Source organism: Pleurodeles waltl, unplaced genomic scaffold (assembly GCF_031143425.1).
Source record: "Pleurodeles waltl isolate 20211129_DDA unplaced genomic scaffold, aPleWal1.hap1.20221129 scaffold_121, whole genome shotgun sequence".
NCBI lineage: Eukaryota > Metazoa > Chordata > Amphibia > Caudata > Salamandridae > Pleurodeles > Pleurodeles waltl.
This window is the reverse complement of record NW_027149827.1, coordinates 696,586-716,314: the sequence shown is the minus strand read 5'-3', so window position 1 is coordinate 716,314 and position 19,729 is coordinate 696,586. Positions and strand designations below refer to the sequence as shown.

Below are 19,729 nucleotides of genomic sequence, written 5' to 3'. Positions count from 1 at the left end.
AAATTAGTATTTTCAGGAATTGGTATATTTTGTGTATCTGCCTCATTAGTGATAAGTGGACCTTTCAACCTTTTCCTAGCCTTTCTCTGCTTGTTTTCTTTGCCTTTTAGTTTCTGGTGGTTTAGATAGCTGTTGAAGTTGAGTTTCTATAGGCAGGGTGAAGGAAGAAGACTGGGGCAGAAGACGTTGGTTGGATAGCCCACCCTGTGCTCCTATTAAATCATTTACTGGTGACACTGATACATTCATTAGCATGGCTATGATAAACCTTATTTTCACTCTTCTGTTATACTAAGTAACTCTATAAGACCTTTATTATCAGGACAATGACAAACCTTTTGTTTACCAACCCTTATTTCACCCCCTTCTTCCCCTTCACTGTTTCCAACACCGACCTGTTCACCCTTATTTAACTTTAAGTCAATATCTTAACTTTTTGAGGTGGTCAGATTAGCTTTAAAATCAGTCATCAGGGAGTTTATAACCTCAGGAATTGAGGCTAACGTGCAGATGAGATCATGCTCTGTTTCGGCATAGGTCTGGGCTTGTGGGATCAAAGCATTTAAGTTTGCCAATTTTAGGTCAATCCCAGCAACCGAATGCACCATTATGTTCAATAGGTCAACTTGCACATCCATCTTTGAGGATTGATATGATAAAGCGTCCAAAGTTAGTTGTGAAGTTTTAAAGTCCCAAACTTTGTTTTGGCCTAAAGGACCCTCCTGGGTCTCTTCAAGAGTGGGGTAATCATATTGTGCTAGCATTGGGTCCTTCTCCTTTAGGCTCAGTTTGTCTTGTGATGATGAATTGGGCTGATAATTGGTTGCAGTAATCTGCGCTATATGCGGCACATCCACAGATTCTAATTAAGTTGTTTTTTGAGTTGCTGAATATGCAGTTACCTTGGCACTTTTTTTAGAACATATCTGCCATTCATTATATAGACTCCCGCTGCCTGCGCTAGGACTTACGGCTACTTTTTCTGTAGAGTGCGGGGCAGTTTGCTACTGACTTCCGGAATAGCTTTGAGAACCCCCCATGGACTCTTTACCGACCAACATTTTGGGATATTCAATAGCTATTGACTTCTTAATAATGACATTTACTTCTAGAGGGGTGGAACCTTTAGTCTGCAAAAAGTTAGTGGCTCCATTAAGAGGTGGTGGAGGAGAGGGAGATCTCATAGTCAGTAGTTACAAATCAGTAATCGAGCCCCAGTCATTTCCTTTATTAGCCAATGAGTTGCTAATATTTTCTGGGGAATTCTTTACCTCTTCCCCATCTGATTCTATTTCACCTTGATTCCTATAAGAGTTTATTAAATTCCTACCCGTAGAGTCGCTCAGTGTCAGTGAGGTCAAAATATGGGATGACCCTCAAGCTGCAGGTGCTTGAAGAGAGGCAAAATCAACCTGGGCATTTGTTGAAACAATTTGACCAGCATCTGGCCCACCATTATTCCCCTTTCGAATTATGGTGCTGCTTTGACTTTTTGTTGGAGAAATGTGAGACTAGAGAGCTGTTTGGTCTTGGGTAGAGGAAAATATTGCTTCCAAGGGGTAGCCAAAAATTCAAATTTATGAGGCAGTTTTGATCCCTTCTAAAACATACGCGCGGCAAGGTGCCAGAGGAGGGCCGCGATGAATTTGGCAGGTGGACGGAGTAGGAGTTGCTGGGGTCCAGAGGATCGCGGCAGTGGTTCCGGTTCAGCAAGAGGCCAGCCAGGAAACTGGACTGCTGCGATAGTGTCTCTGTGTTATAAAGACCTGATTAAACTGTTAATTTTACTGAAAATATCATTTAAGCTATTTCATTGATAAATTCAATTGAACCCTGCAAATAAAAACCTGAACAATTAACATGTTTTGACACTGAATGTCACTCCCTCGGGGTTGTGAGAAAAGTAACCAAAAATGTGATATCCCAAAAGAAAAAGGAAATATTTTAAAAATGATGTATATACAAGTAGATTAGTGATAGACACTCCTGTCTGTTGATCAAAGGTACGCTTTCAGTCTGCTTCTGAGGGCGTTGAGGCATATGCTTGTTTGAGGACGCACATATCTGAAGGTCTCGGAATATTGAGCTTAGTAGGTTAACACGTTATGATTTCTGGATGTGTGACGGGTACATTTTGAATATTTCTAATCTATCTTCCCTTTCTCCAGAGATTGAATAAGTGAGTGCCAACCATTTGGCAATATTGCCATCTGTTAATTACGTTCCAGGAATCTGTGCTTTTCTACATAAATATAAAATAGCTGTTGACACCCCTCATTGAGAGGTTCTCATATGGAATGACTGTCCTACATCCATGCAGGAAGCCACCAGGCGTAAAGGACTCACAACCAGGTATGTGCCTTGAAATAACTTTGCAACAAATTGTGGTCTAGCATGCAAAGGATACAAGTACTCCTTCAAGCTTAAGAAAACATAGAATGTGTGGCTAGCGGGCAATGTCCTGCTAAGAGTCTTTTCAATAGAAATAGTGGATCATGATATGTTATAACAACCATGCTTTCAGTTCCTTTCTGAAGTCTCCTGCAAAATGTTTCCAATGCATATGGATTAATTTGGTTAGCATTAAACTGTGAAATAAACATCAAAGTTAAAACCATTCAGTTAACAGTAAACCTACAGACTAAATTTTATAGCATAGTTATGTATTAGTTGTTGTGACGGCACAGGTATACATAAATATTTGGATCACAGATGCAAAACAAAACCACCAATACTTTCAAAGCAATTTCTGTAACCAGAGGTTTTTGGCACTTTCTGTAAATACAGTATATGTAGTGGTGGTCAGGACTTAAGCGAGGTCTACTGTTGCAAATATGCTTCATCAATAAGTATACAATCACTACTGGAAAACAATTGATGTTGGCTTGAAGAAAATACATACTCTTTACCTGCATGGTTGCCCTATCTCCATAATTCTTTTAGTTTAAAGTTTAGCATTTTTATTTTTTTGTTTTGCTTTAAATTGCCATTTTGGGATTCTATCTGTTGTGCCATCCCATGGCGCATTTAAAATCGCACTCTAGCTCTATTCTACATCCCTGAGGGATTTGAGTATGGTTCTTATTTGGTTGAATCCAGAATTCAGGTTTATTACTCATAGTGTGTATGTTCCTTGCATAAATTTCTACTTCAGCATTTTGGGTTTTTGTTAGGAAATGTCATGGAAGGCAAATGGATCCCTTCTCCAAAATCCTTTGGTCAGATTTGCCTTTAACTCTGCAACCCCTGTAGGGAAAAACAATGAATGATGTGCACCCAGTTTAGGATGCCCATGTGTAAGTGGAGTCCTAAAGTAAGGACATTCGATAAGGCTGTCGGATAAATGATTCTGCACATGTGGAGATTTGCATGGCCAGTGCTTCGGGGGACCCTCCTTTTCTTTATTCCTTCAAAGAGAATCCCTCCATTGTATACATGTATAAAAACCCACATCTAATTTTCTTATTTCTTTTTAAAATGTTTTGTATTGTTTGAAATATAGATACATCATATAACTGACAAAAACAGCACAGAAATAAAAGTAATAATCTGTGTACACAGCAAGTGCAACAGAATGATGATTCAGAACAGTAGTTGATGCTGTACAGTACAACTTTCCTAAACATTACACACCGGTCTGCTCACATCTTGTCCCTCCCTGATATTTCATGCCACATCCTGCAGTGAGTGGCCAGGTCCTAGTCTTACGGCCAGAAACCTCTGAATCTTATTTGCTAATACTCTATCTTTTGAGCAACAGGTTAATCACACCATTAAAACCTGTTATTGGACTTTGAAAATTCTCAAGAAAATCCTTTCTTTTCTTCAGAAGGAACTCAGAATTTTGGTGATTGTGGCCTTATTCACCTCTAAACTGGATTACTGCAATGCCCTGATTTTAAGCATTAGCAAAGGGTCCCTTTATAGGTTACAACTGATTCAAAATGCCATGGCTCGCCTTGACTTTTATCTCCCACACTAAGCGTCTGCCAGTAGCAACTTGAGGCAGCTGCACTGGCTACCTGTGGAAAAGCGCATTATTTTTAAGGCATTCTGCCTCACACACAAGGCTCTTCTCTTGGAAGGTTGCAAATATCTTTGTTCATTTCTGCAGCAGCATGCGCCTAGCCGTCCACTCAAGTCTTCTAGTCTCAATTTAATTTCAGTGCCCCACTGCCGAAAGGCCAGATTGGGAGACAAAACCTTTTCAGTAGCGGCTGCGAAACTATGGAACATTCTTACGCTGCCCATCAGGAAAGAAGACACGCACCTGTCTTTTCGAAAGCAGCTAAAAACATGGCTTTTTTTCTAGCTTGGGCGAGCTCCATTTGCCGGTCTTGCCTTTCCAGGGGTTTCTTTAGGGAATCACTTGCTTCACCCACTCCTCAGCGCTACAGCCGGAATGCGCCTTAATAAATATAAATACAAAAATACATCATCCTACACCTTCCCAGACTAATGCACATTAAGGAGAAATAAAACAGCCATTTTACACCTTACATTGAGGCACTCAATATCAAGCTCATTCAACCCAGGCTTCAACCTGGAATCCTGATATTGTTGCACTAACATCTGTTTTCATATACATAGTGACAATCCACCATTCCATTCATTCAAGGAATCTTCCATCAGGTGGGTCAGACAATGCTTGAATCTTTACTTAAAGTGCTTGAGTCGGCCATCCACCCCATTGAGTCCTCAGCAAGCCGCTCATCAGATCATACCTTCTTAATACACACTTTGTCCGCAATAGCCCATTCCACCATATCCTTGAGCCAACCTGTAATAAAGGGTGGGCAACTGCAAATCATAGCACAGCTATTATTTAAGCCAAAACCAGACCAAGCTCTAATTTCCTTTTACAGGTTACCTGTGACGCACCTAGTCATATGTAATAAAGAAATGACATACCTGCTCAACTGTAATAACTTATTACAGTTCAGTACTGATGTCACGATGATGAAACAATGCCTTCTGCCAGTCAGCATCCAAAGTTGAAAGGCAGGTCATGAAGCATAATTAAAGATGCAGTTTAAAAAAAAAATGAAACATTGCTTTGCTCTGTTTTTCTAGAAGAATAGTGATAAGTGGAACAGTAAGATATTTATGAAACGTTTTTCTGTGCATGCCTTTTTTAGAAAATATAGACTCACCCTGTATGCTTATACACATTCTGAGCTGCAGTGTTTTTTTTTAATTTTTTAATCTGACTTGTATTAAACTGATTGTAATATCTTAAAAGCAAATATCTACAGCTTGTTTGGTGTTTAGGCTTGCAATAGTGATTCTACTTGTATTCTCACTTACAAAGATGCAATATCTTTAATACAAAACAGCAATGCACCAAGGATTTAAGTGATTTATGGGAAAGGAAAAAAGTTTCCTTTTCTGTATGTTATAACTCCGTTGTTCCCAACCTTTTGACTAATGTGGACCCCTGCTTTATCATTACTGGAACCTGGGGGACCCCCATTGAATCATTATTGGAATCCGGGACCCCCTACTGAGTCATTACTAAAAGCTGTAGACCTAATCTGTTAAGATAAATTAATTTTCTAAGCAGTCGCAGACCTCTGGTGGAGGCTTTGCAGACCCCCAGTGGTCCCCGGACCACAGGTTGGGAACCACTGTTATAACTATATTGTGACCTTATACAGGAACACTGCCTTCAGCCTTGTTCCTCTACATGGTAACGGAAGTCCTCAGTGATTTGCAATATCCTTGTAATGTACAGTAGGAAGAGCTTTCCCATATTTGCCTTGCCCATGAACACACTGCCTAGGTCATTCTAAATGATTGACAATTAGACTTTCAGATTCAAAATGGTCAACTTGTGTTCAATGGAGTACAGCTTGTATTTTATGGCCTGTAAGCTCAGTCAACCCTTTTTTGGTACTGCATGATCCTGGTAATCAGTTGCAGCAGAAATTTCCATTGGCATTGTAGTTAAATTTTCCGTGCTGCTATTGTGTGTTGGTAGAGCTTGCTAGTTCACGAGGAACAGGATAGTAGATCAGATGGTAAATGGGAGGCAGAAGTAGATACCACAATGTGGTCAGATTGTTTTCCTGAAGTGAGCACTAACAGGGACCACTGAGCTCCCTAAATGAGTGAAAGATGAGAATCACTAGCAATCAGTGCTCATTGTATTTAGTCTGCAAGAGAGTGTAGGCAGTTCAAGAATTCTTGAATCTGAGTTGAGATGGAAAGCAGTTCAGGGATTAATAATACTACTGACATGCTCAGGCGAATATCCTTAAACTCGAGCACAGCAGTGGAAAAAATAATAGTTTTAAAACAAGGTCTACTAGCTTATAACCAATTCCGTTATTGGTGATTGTGTAAGAAGTGCAAACGTCGGATCATGCAAATAACCTGCAAGCAGGAAAGACAAGGGAGCACGGTCATATAAACAGATTATTAAGCTATCAAAAAGCTCTGTTCAACAAAATGGAGGATTCTGAAACCTTTCCTCCAAATATACTATGTTGTATTTCTTAAGTAACATGAAAGCTATTTGAAATCTAGTGTGAACAGCGTTAGTTTGGCAACAAACTGCAAAGATTAAAATGGAGGTATGCTGAACATTATGGGTATGAATGGAAACAAAGGGGTAACTGCCCAAGAGCTCACTCTGCTTTTAGTAGACCACGGAGGTTCCTGTATATGGCTATCTGACTGCCAGACAGATATGGACTGCAAGGCTTGGCAATATCAAAGGATTTAGGAAGAAATGTGTAAAACTACACCTGCTGGGATAATTCACCATCATTCAAATTCAGATGGAGTGGTTGATCTTGTGTGCGGCTCATCTCTGTCACTGCAGTAGGGTGCAAGAGATCAGTGAATGTTTGTGAACATCTGCGCCCCAACAAGTTTGAATTATCACACTTTCCTTCAATATACATGAGCTCGGTGGACAGCCCTTTGGATCCGCTAGTTCACATTAAAGATACACATCAACAGTACTAGCAATAGCTTAGTTGCATGGGAGATTAAGAGTTGACTATCACTTACGTCAACGGGTGGGGAGACCCATGTGGGTTTCCCCTTTCAAGCACCACCCAAGGCACCTAATCTACAGTTTGGGGTATCTCTAAAAATTGGGCACCACTTGAACTGCTGCCAGTATGAAAAAATACTGGGGGACTTGAGTGGACACACATTAATCTGACTTATCAGTGAGTATGTGTGTGGTGGGAATCATGCAGCCATTTTGATAATGATCTTGTATTCTATATCACAGTCGAAATAACTGCATCTCTCCCAGGCTTTTATTCCAGTGTGCAATATGGGAATGTAGCATTTGTAGAATGCAATGTTAGCATAATGAGTGTTTAGTTTTAACCATGCATGTTCATTTGTACATACTTCAGCTGCATGTCAGTTAGAATTGCTAATATACACACTATGCCTTAAAGTGTTAATTCTAAAATGCCTAGTCTATAACGTGATAGTTTTTCCAGTCAGTGTAAAAGATTGCCCGAAGGATTATCACCTCTAGTCGCCGTGTAATTCATAATTTAGTTTCTCAGTTAATTAAAACCTTAACAATTCTGCCATTTTACATGATAAAAAAACATTCTAAAATAAATTAAGATTTTTACTACGAGGTGATTAAATGTAAATTAAAAAGTTAAAAAGAAAACAATTTTACGATTTAGTTTTCCTGAGATAAGTAAATCTTGTAAAATGTCTCACTTGTAGTAAAAGATATACAGGCCAGGGGTTCAAAATGTTTTAGATGGAAGCACATCACTTTATTACTGTCCTGGACTTAAGATATATGATAAATACTGCGACTACCCGACCCACAGGAGCTAACACAATTGATCTTGAAACCTTTTCAGGCTTGGGGATAAAATTTTTTAAAAAAGGGCTGATAGTGCCCTATGTGCGGGCCAGTACCATGAACCAATTGGTCTATGTACAGTTGAAATGATCTCTGTGTGACCTGGGGGAGTTGATTAGACATGCTATTTTGGTCGTGGCCTACTGGTGCTACAAACCCGAACATCCCTTTTTTTTTGCATAGCATGTTTCAGGAACTTGACAAACGTACAGTTTAGCTTGGGATCGTGCTGGTTGAAGCAGGCCACTATGGCTCCCCTACAGGTCGTCCTAGCTCCATCAGTAAACATCCTCTTCAGAAGGTCTAACAGACCCGGACAGATGCAGATTGTGTAGTAGATCTTCCTTTTGACATGAACTGCGCATTAATGTTCCTCTATAACAGAGCATTGGTCGAGGTTGTCAAGTTGCCTAGTCGCATTGTCATAAGTTCAAGTTTCATGTGAGGTGCATAGGTGGTGAAGAAATAGGCAGCCGCTTCCAGTTTGGTATAGTATTTTATGGTCATCCACGCATGAGACCAGGCACTAAATTTGGCTTTATCTTCAATAACTGAAAGCAGTTTAGTGGCCTTATTAACCCCTCTTGAAAATGAATTGTATGTTGGTGCTACCTCCCACAGATCCAGTGGGAAGCAATTTGGATGAGAACTGTTAGCAGAGGACGGAGTGATGGGTCATATGGCTGTTTGTCCAGGAGAGAGAAAGCATACATTAGTGGTGGGGTTCTTTGCGCAAAGTATCTCTTCTGTTGTCATAAGGATCCCTGGGCATCTAAAATTACTCCAAGATATTTATAGTATGGCACCACCTCTAACGAGACGTTACTTAAGGCCATCAGTGATCTGATGGTGTACCTGCATCCTAAACACATTATTTTTGATTTAGCCACATTGATTTCCTGCTGGTTGGAATGAACATAATTAGCCAGAAGGTTTAGGGATCTTTGTAGCCTGACCTTGGTGCAGCTGAGAAGTACCAGATCATCCGCATATAGTAGATGTCAGTGAGATCCCTCCCATGTGAGGGGGGTGAATGTTTCCTGCGTACAAAGCTGGGGTCAGGTCAGCCATAAATAAGTTAAACAGGTGTGGGGCGAGCACACAGCCTTGTTCCAGACCGAGGGTTGTGGGGATTTTCCTTGAGAGCCTAGTACCATCTCTGATCTTTATGCGTACCCATGTATCTGAGAATAAAGCAATTATTGCATGGGGGGGGCGGAAGACCCCATAGCTTCAGCTTGCTCCAGAACAGGTGTCTAATCGGTTGAAGGTGAGGCCGACAGCGCCGACACCCTCCCTCCACTTAGGAAAACCACCAGCACCCGCAGCAGCAAGAAAGCCCGCTGTTCACCGCAGACCTTCAGGCCTCCAAGCGGGAATGCCGAAAAGCCGAGAAGATCTGGCGTCAAGAACAAACAGAAAACAACCACACCACCCTCAAATCCACCATCCGCAAACATCACCAGCTCATCCGGACCACCAAAAGATCTTTCTACAAAGAACAAATTAACAACACACACAACAGCAAGGAGCTCTTCAGCATCATCAAGCAACTCACCAACCCGAAGTCCTGCTCTGCCGAGCCCCCCCCTCTCGCAAGACCTCTGCGACTCCCTCGCCACATTTTTTCACCGCAAGATCACAGACATCCATGGCAGCTTCTCACCGCCGTCCCCCACCACTGTCAAGGCTGACTCCAAAGCACTCATCCACACAAACATCCTGAGTGCCTGGACCCACACCAACGACGAGGAAACCACCAAGACCATGAGCACTATCGACTCTGGTTCACCCGCCGACCCCTGCCCTCACCACGTCTTCAATAAAGCCAGCCAAATCATCGCTCCCCAGCTCTGCACCATCGTCAACAGCTCCTTCGAGATCGCCATCTTCCCGGAGAGCTGGAAACACGCCGAAGTCAACACCCTGCTCAAAAAGCCCAAAGCCGACCCCGAAGACCTCAAAAACTACCGTCCCATCTCCCTACTCCCCTTCCCTGTGAAGGTCATCGATAAGATAGTCAACAGCCAACTATCTTGCTTCCTGGAGGACAACAGCCTACTCAACTTCTCCCAGTCCCGATTCCGCAAGAACCACAGCACCAAGGCCACCCTTATCGCTGCCGCCGACGCCATCAGGAGCAGGCTTGACAAAGATGAAACCGTTGCCTTTGCAGCATTCGACACCGTCTGTCACCACACCCTTCGCACACGCCTCCACAATGCTGGAATCCACCACAGAGCCCTGGATTGGCTCACATCCTTCCTCTGGCAAAACCCAAAGAGTCCGCCTCCCCCTGTTCCTGTCAAAAGCCACCAACTCCATCTGCGGAGTCCCCAAGGGATCCTCACTCAGCCCCACCCTCTTCAATGTCTACATGGCACTGCTCGCCAACATCGTCTCGTATGTGGATGACGCTCAGCTGATCCTCTCTCTCACGTAGGACCACACAACCACCAAGACCAAGCTCCACACCGGACTTCATGCCATCGCCAACTGGATGGAGGCAAGCCACCTCAAACAGAACTCGGAGAAGACCAAGATCATCATCTTCGGCTCCAACAAAGCAGCATGGGATGGATCCTGGTGGCCTGCCACTCTGGGAGCTGCCCCAACGCCCACCACCCACCCACGCACGCAACCTTAGCTTCATACTGGACTCATCGCTCACTATGACCCAGCAAGTCAACGCCATCTCATCCTAATGTTTTAACACCCTTCGCATGCTTCGCAAGACCTTCAGATGGATCCCCGTTGAAACCAGAACGGTCACCCTCGCACTCGTCAGCAGAAGACTGGACTACGGCAACGCTCTCTACGCGGAAACAACGGCCAAGCTCCAGAGAAAACTTCAGCGCATCCAGAACGCCTCAGCACGACTTATCCTCAACCTCCCTTGCCACGAACACATCTCAGCCCGCATCAGAGACCTCCACTGGCTCCCCGTCAACAAAAGGATCATCTTCAAACTCCTGATCCACGCTCACAAGGCTCTCCACAACGCTGGACCTGCCTACCTCAACGAGCGCCTCAACTTCCACATCCCGACAAGCCAGCTTCGCTCCACCAACCTCACCCTTGCCACTGTCCCCTGCGTCCACGGACCCCAACCGGCGGCAGATCCTTCTCCCCCCTTGCCGCCGAAACCTGCCACTCCCTCCCTGTCGACCTACATCTGACCCAGGACCTCCTGACCTTCAGGAAGCTCCTCAAGACCTGGCTCGTCAAGCAGTAGCACCCTTCCCCCAGCGCCTTGAGACCCTGCCGGGTGAGGAGCGCGCTTAACAAACTACTGATTGATTGATTGACCTTAATCTAAAAGCCAAGATCTAGTTTCCTGTGCTGCCATCTGCTCTGCTCTACCAGAAAGGAAGTTAAGATGTTAGTCACGGTACCCACCCTTTTCCAAAAGCCTGTTTGATTAATTGGAACGATTTTATGTTTTTCTTACCATGTTAATGCCACAAGGAGCAGGGAGACATAGTTTTTTGCCTCAACGTCAATAAGGGTGATTAACCTGTAATCGCCGGATTGTGTCTGTTGCCTCCCTTGAGATTGGATTGATTAAATAGCCTTGACAGCTCTCAAAAATGGCGCGTCCTAGACTTACTTCCGGTATAAGGTTAGCACTTTTGACCAGAAGACAGCTTCTTCAATAAAAATGGCTTGTGGATGGCCATTTGGCCCAGGGGCTCCTTCACAATGGGCCTTAAGGAGTGCGCGGTATGTCCAGTCAGTGGACAGAGTGAGTTTGATCATCTCCCCGCCGTCCAGCTGGAGGATGTTTCCCCTTACGGGATGTCAATTATGGCAATGGGGGGGGGTGGGGGAGTTCCACGTGGGTGGCACTTTGCTGTGAAGATTATCTTGAGATAACACACCCAGTTATTTTCAGGGATATTTCAGTTGTTAGAGTTCCCTTGGGTGTTTAGATTGATGCCCCAGAATTTCCTGCGGTTTTTCCCTTTTGCAGTATGTATTAATTTTGAGAGCTCTTGCCTTTGGCCTTTTATTTGCGTATGTCTTTTATACTCTTTCTTTGAATTCTTCAGTTGTTCCCACAGTCTGATTGCCTGGGTGAGCCTTCAGGTGTCTTACCAGCTTCCTTTAAACTTTTTTAAGGAGTTGGGCTTGTTTTGAAACGCGGGCTGGGGTGATTCACTGAATTGGCTGTGGTAGGTTGCGAGGAGAATGCTGGTCAAGTATTTTCACTTGGACGTCGTCACAGGCATCCATTACAAGTCTGTGGTTTTTAAGGCTCTCCAACATCTGCAACTTTGCTGATAAAGATAAGGCTCATATTGTGTCAGAGGACCAACGTAGTCTGTTGAAGCTCGTTCACTCTATTGAACCCACTTGTACTGGAGCAGGTTTGTGCACAGGCAAGGAGGACCTTAGGGTGAGTATTTGGTAGGAATGGTCACTAGATGTGGTGTATTTTATTTTAAATTGCCGTACCAAAGAGATCCGAGGCAGTGTGACTAGGGTGTAATCTAAAATGGACCGTGAATTGGGGCCGTGGAAGGTGTGGCTTGGTGGGGGGGGGGGGTCACCTGGGAACCTTCTGTTTAGGACCCATAATTTGAGGTTTTCCAGTGACGTCACCAACTGTACACCCTGATGATCACAATGAGTGAAGTTCGATGAAACCTGTGTCGGGACGTTCCAGTAAGAGTTGTCGGCACTTAGTATTTTGTCTTCCACTTGTGCCATAATTAAATTCAAGTCGAAGTCTCCTGTCAGAATGATGTCCCACTCGGGGTGGGTCTGACTGTAGTATGAAATTATTGCTATTAACCATTTTATTGCAGTACATTTGCGGGAAAAGCAGGGGTGTATGTAGGCGTTAACCAACAACATCGGTGGCCTATTGTTAGAAATTCAGTTGCAAAGTTTGAGCACATCTTGGTCTTCTTGCGGCAGCTCTTCTGTGTCCATTTTCAGGGTTAATGAAAAGTAAACTGCTAGACCCCCACTTTGCTTTCCGTGCTTCTTATGCATGACTGTATTTATTTCAAAGGATGTGAAACCCGACAGCGGAAGACCCTGTTGTGACCAGGTTTCCTGCAGTGCAATTATATCCCTGTTAAACAGTAAAATATGGCAACAAGACTGCATATAAAATCAATAAAATAATCAAAATCACAGTGCATGGAATATTGATATTGGTTAATAGATGGTGATGCATGTAGTCCCAAATGCTCAACATTTTAAAACTCTTGCTTGAATGTCCATCTAAAGAGTGGACAAGGAGCCGTTTCTTACCAACCTACTACATCATACTCAGCATTACAGGAGAACACTGGCAGAGAGGGGTTCCAATACACATGAAAAAAAAGTTAGACTACTACATTGAGTTATTAGTACTATGGCATAGTAGTGATGAGATTGGCTTTATCCAAGTAGCTTGACGAAAGTGCCAGGCCTCTGGGCAAAGACCTTTTTGCAAATGCCGAGACGCAGAGCAAGCCAAACAATGGTCAGCCTTGTGCTCATTGGTGGATCTGTTGACCTTGTTATTGTGCTGTGACTCAGGGATCATCCGTATGTTAGGAAAACATGCTGTATTGCACACCTAGCTCTAAGCTTGAGCATCTGCATTTGAGCTGACCTCATTACTTTCAATTGCTATTTTGTTAGTGGCAAGCAAACAACTTTGCAGTCTCTACTGGTCATCAAGATCAGCACCCTAGCAATTGACATTATGCTTTACTTGGGTGACTGCAGTTTTCACACTGCCCTCTAGATAAACTTATTTTTAATGATCTTTACCATAGCAGCTTAGTGTCCATTCAGATTACATATAGACACATTGCCTAATGTACGAAATGTATTGCCTTTCCTTGTCCACACAATTATGAGGTGCAAATCCTTGAACTTTAAGGGGCACACCTCTGTTTATTCTCTATAAATACCTAAAAAATAAACAAAAAAAATCCTGCTTATCAGGAGAAAGCCCAAGAGCTGAGGAAACTCAATTTCATGTTGACAAATCTTTTATCATGTGATCCTCCATTGTTTACATCTATTCAAACAAAAACAGTGTGGGGGCGCACACTGCCTTGCTTCCCAGTACTCAGCTTACTCTAATGCAGTGGTTCCCAACCTGTGGTCCAGGGACTTCGGGGGTGTCCGCGAAGCCTCCTCAGACGGTCCACGACTGCTTAGAAAATTGGCTTCCAGTAATGATAAAGTGGAGGTCCACAGAAGTCAAAAGGTTGGGAACCACTGCCCTAATGCATCATGGTAAATGTAGTGCATGATAACTTGCTTCAGTTGACAGTCTTTAGTTTTTCGCCAATGTTGGTGCAGCCAGTGTGTGTATCTCGGACGTATGTTTCAGGATAGTTTTCCTACTTCAGTAGAGCTATGCATTTTTTTGGAGGTACTGGAAATGCTGCCCAAAGTCTTTTCAGGGCTCCGTACAACTCACTGGACGCAAGTGCACCAGCCAGAGCCTGTCAGCTCATTCACTCAAGGGAGTCTTTTAATTAAAAAAAAAAAGCGGCTGGGAGCACACTACCTCACCTCTTAGCTCTTAGAGCACCCCAGTGCATCATGGTAAATACAGGGCATGATAACGCTCCAGTGACAGTCTTTAGTTTTTCACCAATATGGATGCAGTCAGTGCTGTGTATCTCTGAACATGTTTCAGGATAGTTGTCCTTTAGTAGAGAGCAACACAATCTTTTTGGGGTGTTTGAAAAGCTGCTCAAAGACTTCTCAGGTCTCTGTACCACTCACGGGGCGCAGGTGCATCAGCAGGAGCTCGTCAGCTCATTAGTTCGAGGGAGCCCTTTTAAAGTAAGAGGGTGGGAACACTGCCTAACATCCCAGTTCTTCGTTCACCCCATTGCATCATGGGAAATACAGTGCATGATAACCCTTGATTCAGTGACAGTCTAGCTTTTCATCAATGTTGATGTGTGCAGGTCCCCATTACTTTCACTTAGTCCTCAGTATGGATCTTTATCTAAAAGTGGATGTAGAATCCTCAAGCTGGACTGACAGTTACTTAATTTACAACTAAGTCCTTTTTAGAGTCAAAGAGAATTCTCAATAGTTTAAAATAATTTATTGAAGAATTAATATAATCTTTATTGATCAAAATTCTCAAGTTACAGAATCCTACATTAAGAGTGTCCTGAATCGGTCCCTACTCTATTCGTCTTCATCCCACAAATGTAATATGTCTGAATAATTATGCCAACTTAGCCTGGGAAAGATTACATTAACAAAGATTCTCGCCATTATCTGTCTCGTGCTTACAGGTATCATAATATTCTGAAACAATTTATCAATTTTCTCTAAGGCTCAATAGAATCTCTTCAGTGGAATAAATACTGTTTTATCTAACTGCTTGACAACTAGACCGTTCCTATGCACTTTTCTAAGCTCAATCCTACTCCCTTAAGTATCAAGCTCAGTATGGTTTCTCTAAAACATCACCCCCACACCCATATCATTCAGATAATGCTCTCGAATTACCTATCCTCTAAGCTCAAGTGGCAAGTATTAGTGGTCAGTTACAGTGCTCATCTCATCTGTCAGCTCTCTTCTGGTCTGCTATGCTCACTTGTTTTCTGCTGTCAATGATGATGCTCCCCCACCTTTCCCTAGGACATTCTTTATAATCAATCGATAAAATAATTATCATTTTTCGATATGTTGAAACATTGAACAATGCTTTGTCTTGTTAGATGGCGAGGATCGGATACAATCGCTTCCTTTCTCATACGCCTCAAATTCTATAAGAACAAATTTTTCATACATGAGTATAACGCCTGAATAATTCACACCATTCATGTAATGTTAATGTTTTCAATCTTAAATCAATGTTTACTTTTCTAAATACATGTTAAATAATTTACTTCAAAGGTCCAACACGTCCCTTCTGTCACATGGCTCCCATGTTTGTTAAAGGGGTGGGTCACTAGTTGAGGTTTGGACCACTTGTTCTTCAAATCCAACAGTTTTTGGACCCACCCAGAATTCAGAGTTGAAATGTAATAGTCCTTGAATAACTGCTTTATTTAAAGTGACAATTTGTTCTTCAGAAAGAAAAGATCAGTACAGTTCTATTAATCCAAATATTCTTTATTATGAGGTTTTAGAAAAACAGCCAGCTGAAGGCCTGTGGCTTTCTCAAGGTTCTGATTACAACAGACAGGAGTAACTCTCATACATTGTCAAATACATTTTCAAGCTGCATTGTCAAATGAATACATCATTTTGCATCAAGTATTGTTTTCATTTTTAATTCCTGGGCTTAATCCCGAAGGGATACAGGACATCTGTTCACTGAAGGAGTGTAGGGGGCAAAACATGTGTTGGATGTTTTTCTAAATCCGCATAATAAAGAATATTTGGATTAATAGAGCTATACAGATCTTTTAATGCTGAAGAATAAATTGAAGAAGTCACTTTGAATAAAGCCATTATTCAAGAACTATTAAATATCAACTATCAATTCTGAGTTGGTTCACTTTTTCTAAATACATGTCCGCGCATTAGGCAGGTTAGTAGGTGGGTATGAGTGCATATAGTACTGGTTCTATTGTTTTAAAGAAAGATGTAATTTCATAGTTCATAGTTCAGAAAGAGGTTATGGAATAAACATTTTTTTTTTCAAGTGCCAGTGTAGCATGTTTTGCGTGTATTGCTCCATGGATTAGACAGAGTTCAGAGCATGCTTTTAAATGTTGAAGCAACAGATTTTAGGCCTAGCAATTCATTCTCATGTTAGTGATTTAAAATTATGATTCTTAATTTTCCATTGGTGCCTTATCATTGGTGACATTATGATAAACCTGTGGTCATTGACAAAGTAAATGGGAATTGACAAAGTAAATGGGAGTAAATGGTAGTCAAAGGTGGAATGCAGAAAGGGTGGTGAAATGCAAAGATGTCATGCGTCCCAATCAAGCCATCAATCAAAGGAGCCTAGCTGGAAGTACCTTGTGCACGAGTCCAGCCAGACCTGCCGGAGGAATCCTTTCACCAACCAAATCCATTTAAGCATTGAAGCACCAGGGTGGATATACAGTAGTTGCCACACAAGGCGCTCACCCTTCCGTTAGATAGGCATTTAGGTCTTGAGTTTTATGTTCTATTCATCTGTTCCGTTATTTAATGTGTAGTTTCTTTTGTGTTTATTAGTTCTTGACTGTTTTTCTTGTATTTTAATATTGATAAAGGGTGCTGCATTACTGTTTTCTTGGTTTGTGTTGTAAAGGAAAGAGTGATGTAATGGTCTGTCCTATGCCACCTGCATTCATCACTCTGGAATAGAATGATGTCAGTGAAGAGTATTGGTGGTTGATATACAAGATAGTTGCTAACAGTTGAAGAAGGGAAGGAGTGAGGGAACCCTACGGGTCTTTGTGGCAGCTCTGTTTATGCTTCCTTAGTTAATACACAAACTTCATTTTACCTCTTTACTGAGTTTTTTGTCCTCACGCCCATCACTATGGAGACTGTGGCAGATGTTCAGAAGGTGGGGGCCACACAGAACAAATAATCAAAGTGGCATATCTTGCAATTGTACTGACATCTGGATTGACTGCCACATCACACAAGCCTCTGATGCCTTGAGGAAATTATCAGAAGGCAAACACACCTCTGCTTTCATCTTGTAAAAATGAGTACATAGCTAATGCAGTACAATGGGCAAACATACAAGCCCTTGACGAACCAAGGGCTATAACAATCCTTAAGAATCCATTTAACATATCCACTCAGTCAACAGTTTGTATTACAATCACCTGAGTTTACAGCTGAAGCAAACAAACTACTGGCTATGATAATACCATGGAAAGTGGCAGTCATCTAGAAGCAGGCAGTCAGATTGGTTTCCAGGGCCCTTCCTTCTTCAGGGCTTCTCCCCTTCCTTTTCAGCTTATAGGATTTAGTACCACAGGTTTCTCTTCACTCATAATGGAGGAATCCACACTAGTAAATCCGTTTTGCACTTCACTGGCTACCAATCTTTCTGATCTGCCTAGTACATATGGTCATTCATTCCAACACTCCATACCTTCTCATCTTGAATACAGAAATCAATTCCCAATAGAATTCTTTGATCTTCAGTCTGCATCTTCTACAGGTTCGAAGGGACTTTAAAGCTAAGTTGGGTGGTCGCTCTTTCACTTTTCTCACTACTAAAGCGTGGAATGTCCTGACCTTCGGATTCTGAACCATCCCGTTGCAGTCAGTATTTACAAAGAAGCTCAAAAAATCTACAGCCTATGGATTTTTTCTGCACGCCTGTCTTCCCTTCCAGAACTGTGCGCCCCTACAGCTGATGTGTGCGCTTTAAAAATTCACATGTAACGTAACATTAGGTACTATTAAAAAAAGCACTACAGTTCACCTCATTCACACCTTGAAAAAGTGGAAATGTTGCTGATGGAATACCACAGAAGCCATTGTTTACTCATACCCATTGTTATTAATCCAGTCAAAAACTGCCTTGGAAATAAATTGGCAACCCCGTTTTAGGAAAAACATCAAGCTCAGGTAATGTGATAGCAATGGTTGTAACAAATAAGATGACATATGTATACATGGCAACTCTTTTCAGAGTCAACAGCCTGTTTTTTCCAGAGTCAACCATTGTACCTCACAGGCAAGTGGCTTAACTACAATGATAAAAATGAGCAGCTGCAAGGGCACCCCTCACTTGTACCTCAGAAAACTGGAAATGCAGATAGTAGAATACTATCTACGCTACTGTATTCAGTCAAACATGTTCTGAAGAATCTATTCCTGGACAGCTGTAGAAGTTAGTATAGGGGTGTAGGAAGTTGGCTCTGTATATACTATCTCAGTGAGAGATAGTGTGCACAGAGTCCAAGGGTTCCCCTTAGAGGTTGATAGTGGCAAAATTAGATGATACTAATGCTCTATTTTGTGGTAGTGTGGTCGAGCAGTAGGCTTATCAGAGGGTAGTGTTAAGCATTTGTTGTACACACACAGGCAATAACTGAGGAACACACACTCAAAGACTTAACTCCAGGCCAATAGGTTTTTATATAGAAAAATATATTTTCTCCTATTAATTTTTAGGACCACAAGATTCAAATTTTAGGTAAGTACATAAAATGCAAGGTACTTCACACAGGTAAGTATAGAACTTTGATTTAAAACAGTAGTACACACAGTTTTGGTTAAAATGGCAAATAGCTATTTTAAAAGTGGACACTGCAAAAATCAACCGTTCCTGGGGGGTTCTCAGGTAAGTAAAGCACTTAGTCTCCTGGGCATAGGCAGACCACCGTTGGGGGTCAAGGCAACCCCAAAGCTACAGCACCAGCAACACAAGGCCGGTCAGGTGCAGAGGTCAAAGCAGGGCCCAAAACACATAGGTGCCTATGGAGAACAGGGGTGCTCCGGTTCCAGTCTGCTAGCACGTAAGTACCTGCGTCCTCAGTGGGGGGGGGGGGGGGGGGAGAGAGAGCGGGGGGGAGAGAGAGCAGGGGGGTTTTGTAGAGCACTGGGGGACACACACAAGCACACAAAACACACCCTGAGTGGCACAGGGGCGGCCGGGTGCAGTGTGCAAAGTAGGTGTCAGGTTTGCTGTAGAAATCAATGGAGGGACCTGGGGGTCACTCTGCTGATGCAGGCAGGGCACGGGGGCTTCTCGGGCCAGCCACCGACTGGGCTAGGATGACGGCTGCCTGCTGGTCACTCCTGCACTGGTAGGAGGTTCCTCTCGGTCCTGGAGGCTGTGGGTGCACTGCTTTGTCGAGGCGTCTGGTTCCTTTGTTACCAGGCAGTCACGGTCAGGGGGAGCCTCTGGATCCTCTATGCAGGTGTCGCCGTGGGGGTGCAGGGAGGTCGACTCAGTGTGTCCACGACGTTGGAGTCGCCTGG

The 19,729-nt window shown here is 42.8% G+C and overlaps 1 long non-coding RNA gene across 1 annotated transcript in view; it reads left to right on the top strand.

Annotated features, from left to right (window-relative positions):
• The window catches only part of LOC138273928 (uncharacterized), a 78,565-nt gene that overhangs the window by 16,228 nt on the left and 42,608 nt on the right, over positions 1 to 19,729 (top strand). Inside the window, exon 2 of the long non-coding RNA XR_011200302.1 lies at positions 2,169 to 2,352. This is a non-coding gene — a long non-coding RNA (uncharacterized lncRNA). The remainder of the gene's footprint in view (positions 1 to 2,168; positions 2,353 to 19,729) is intronic.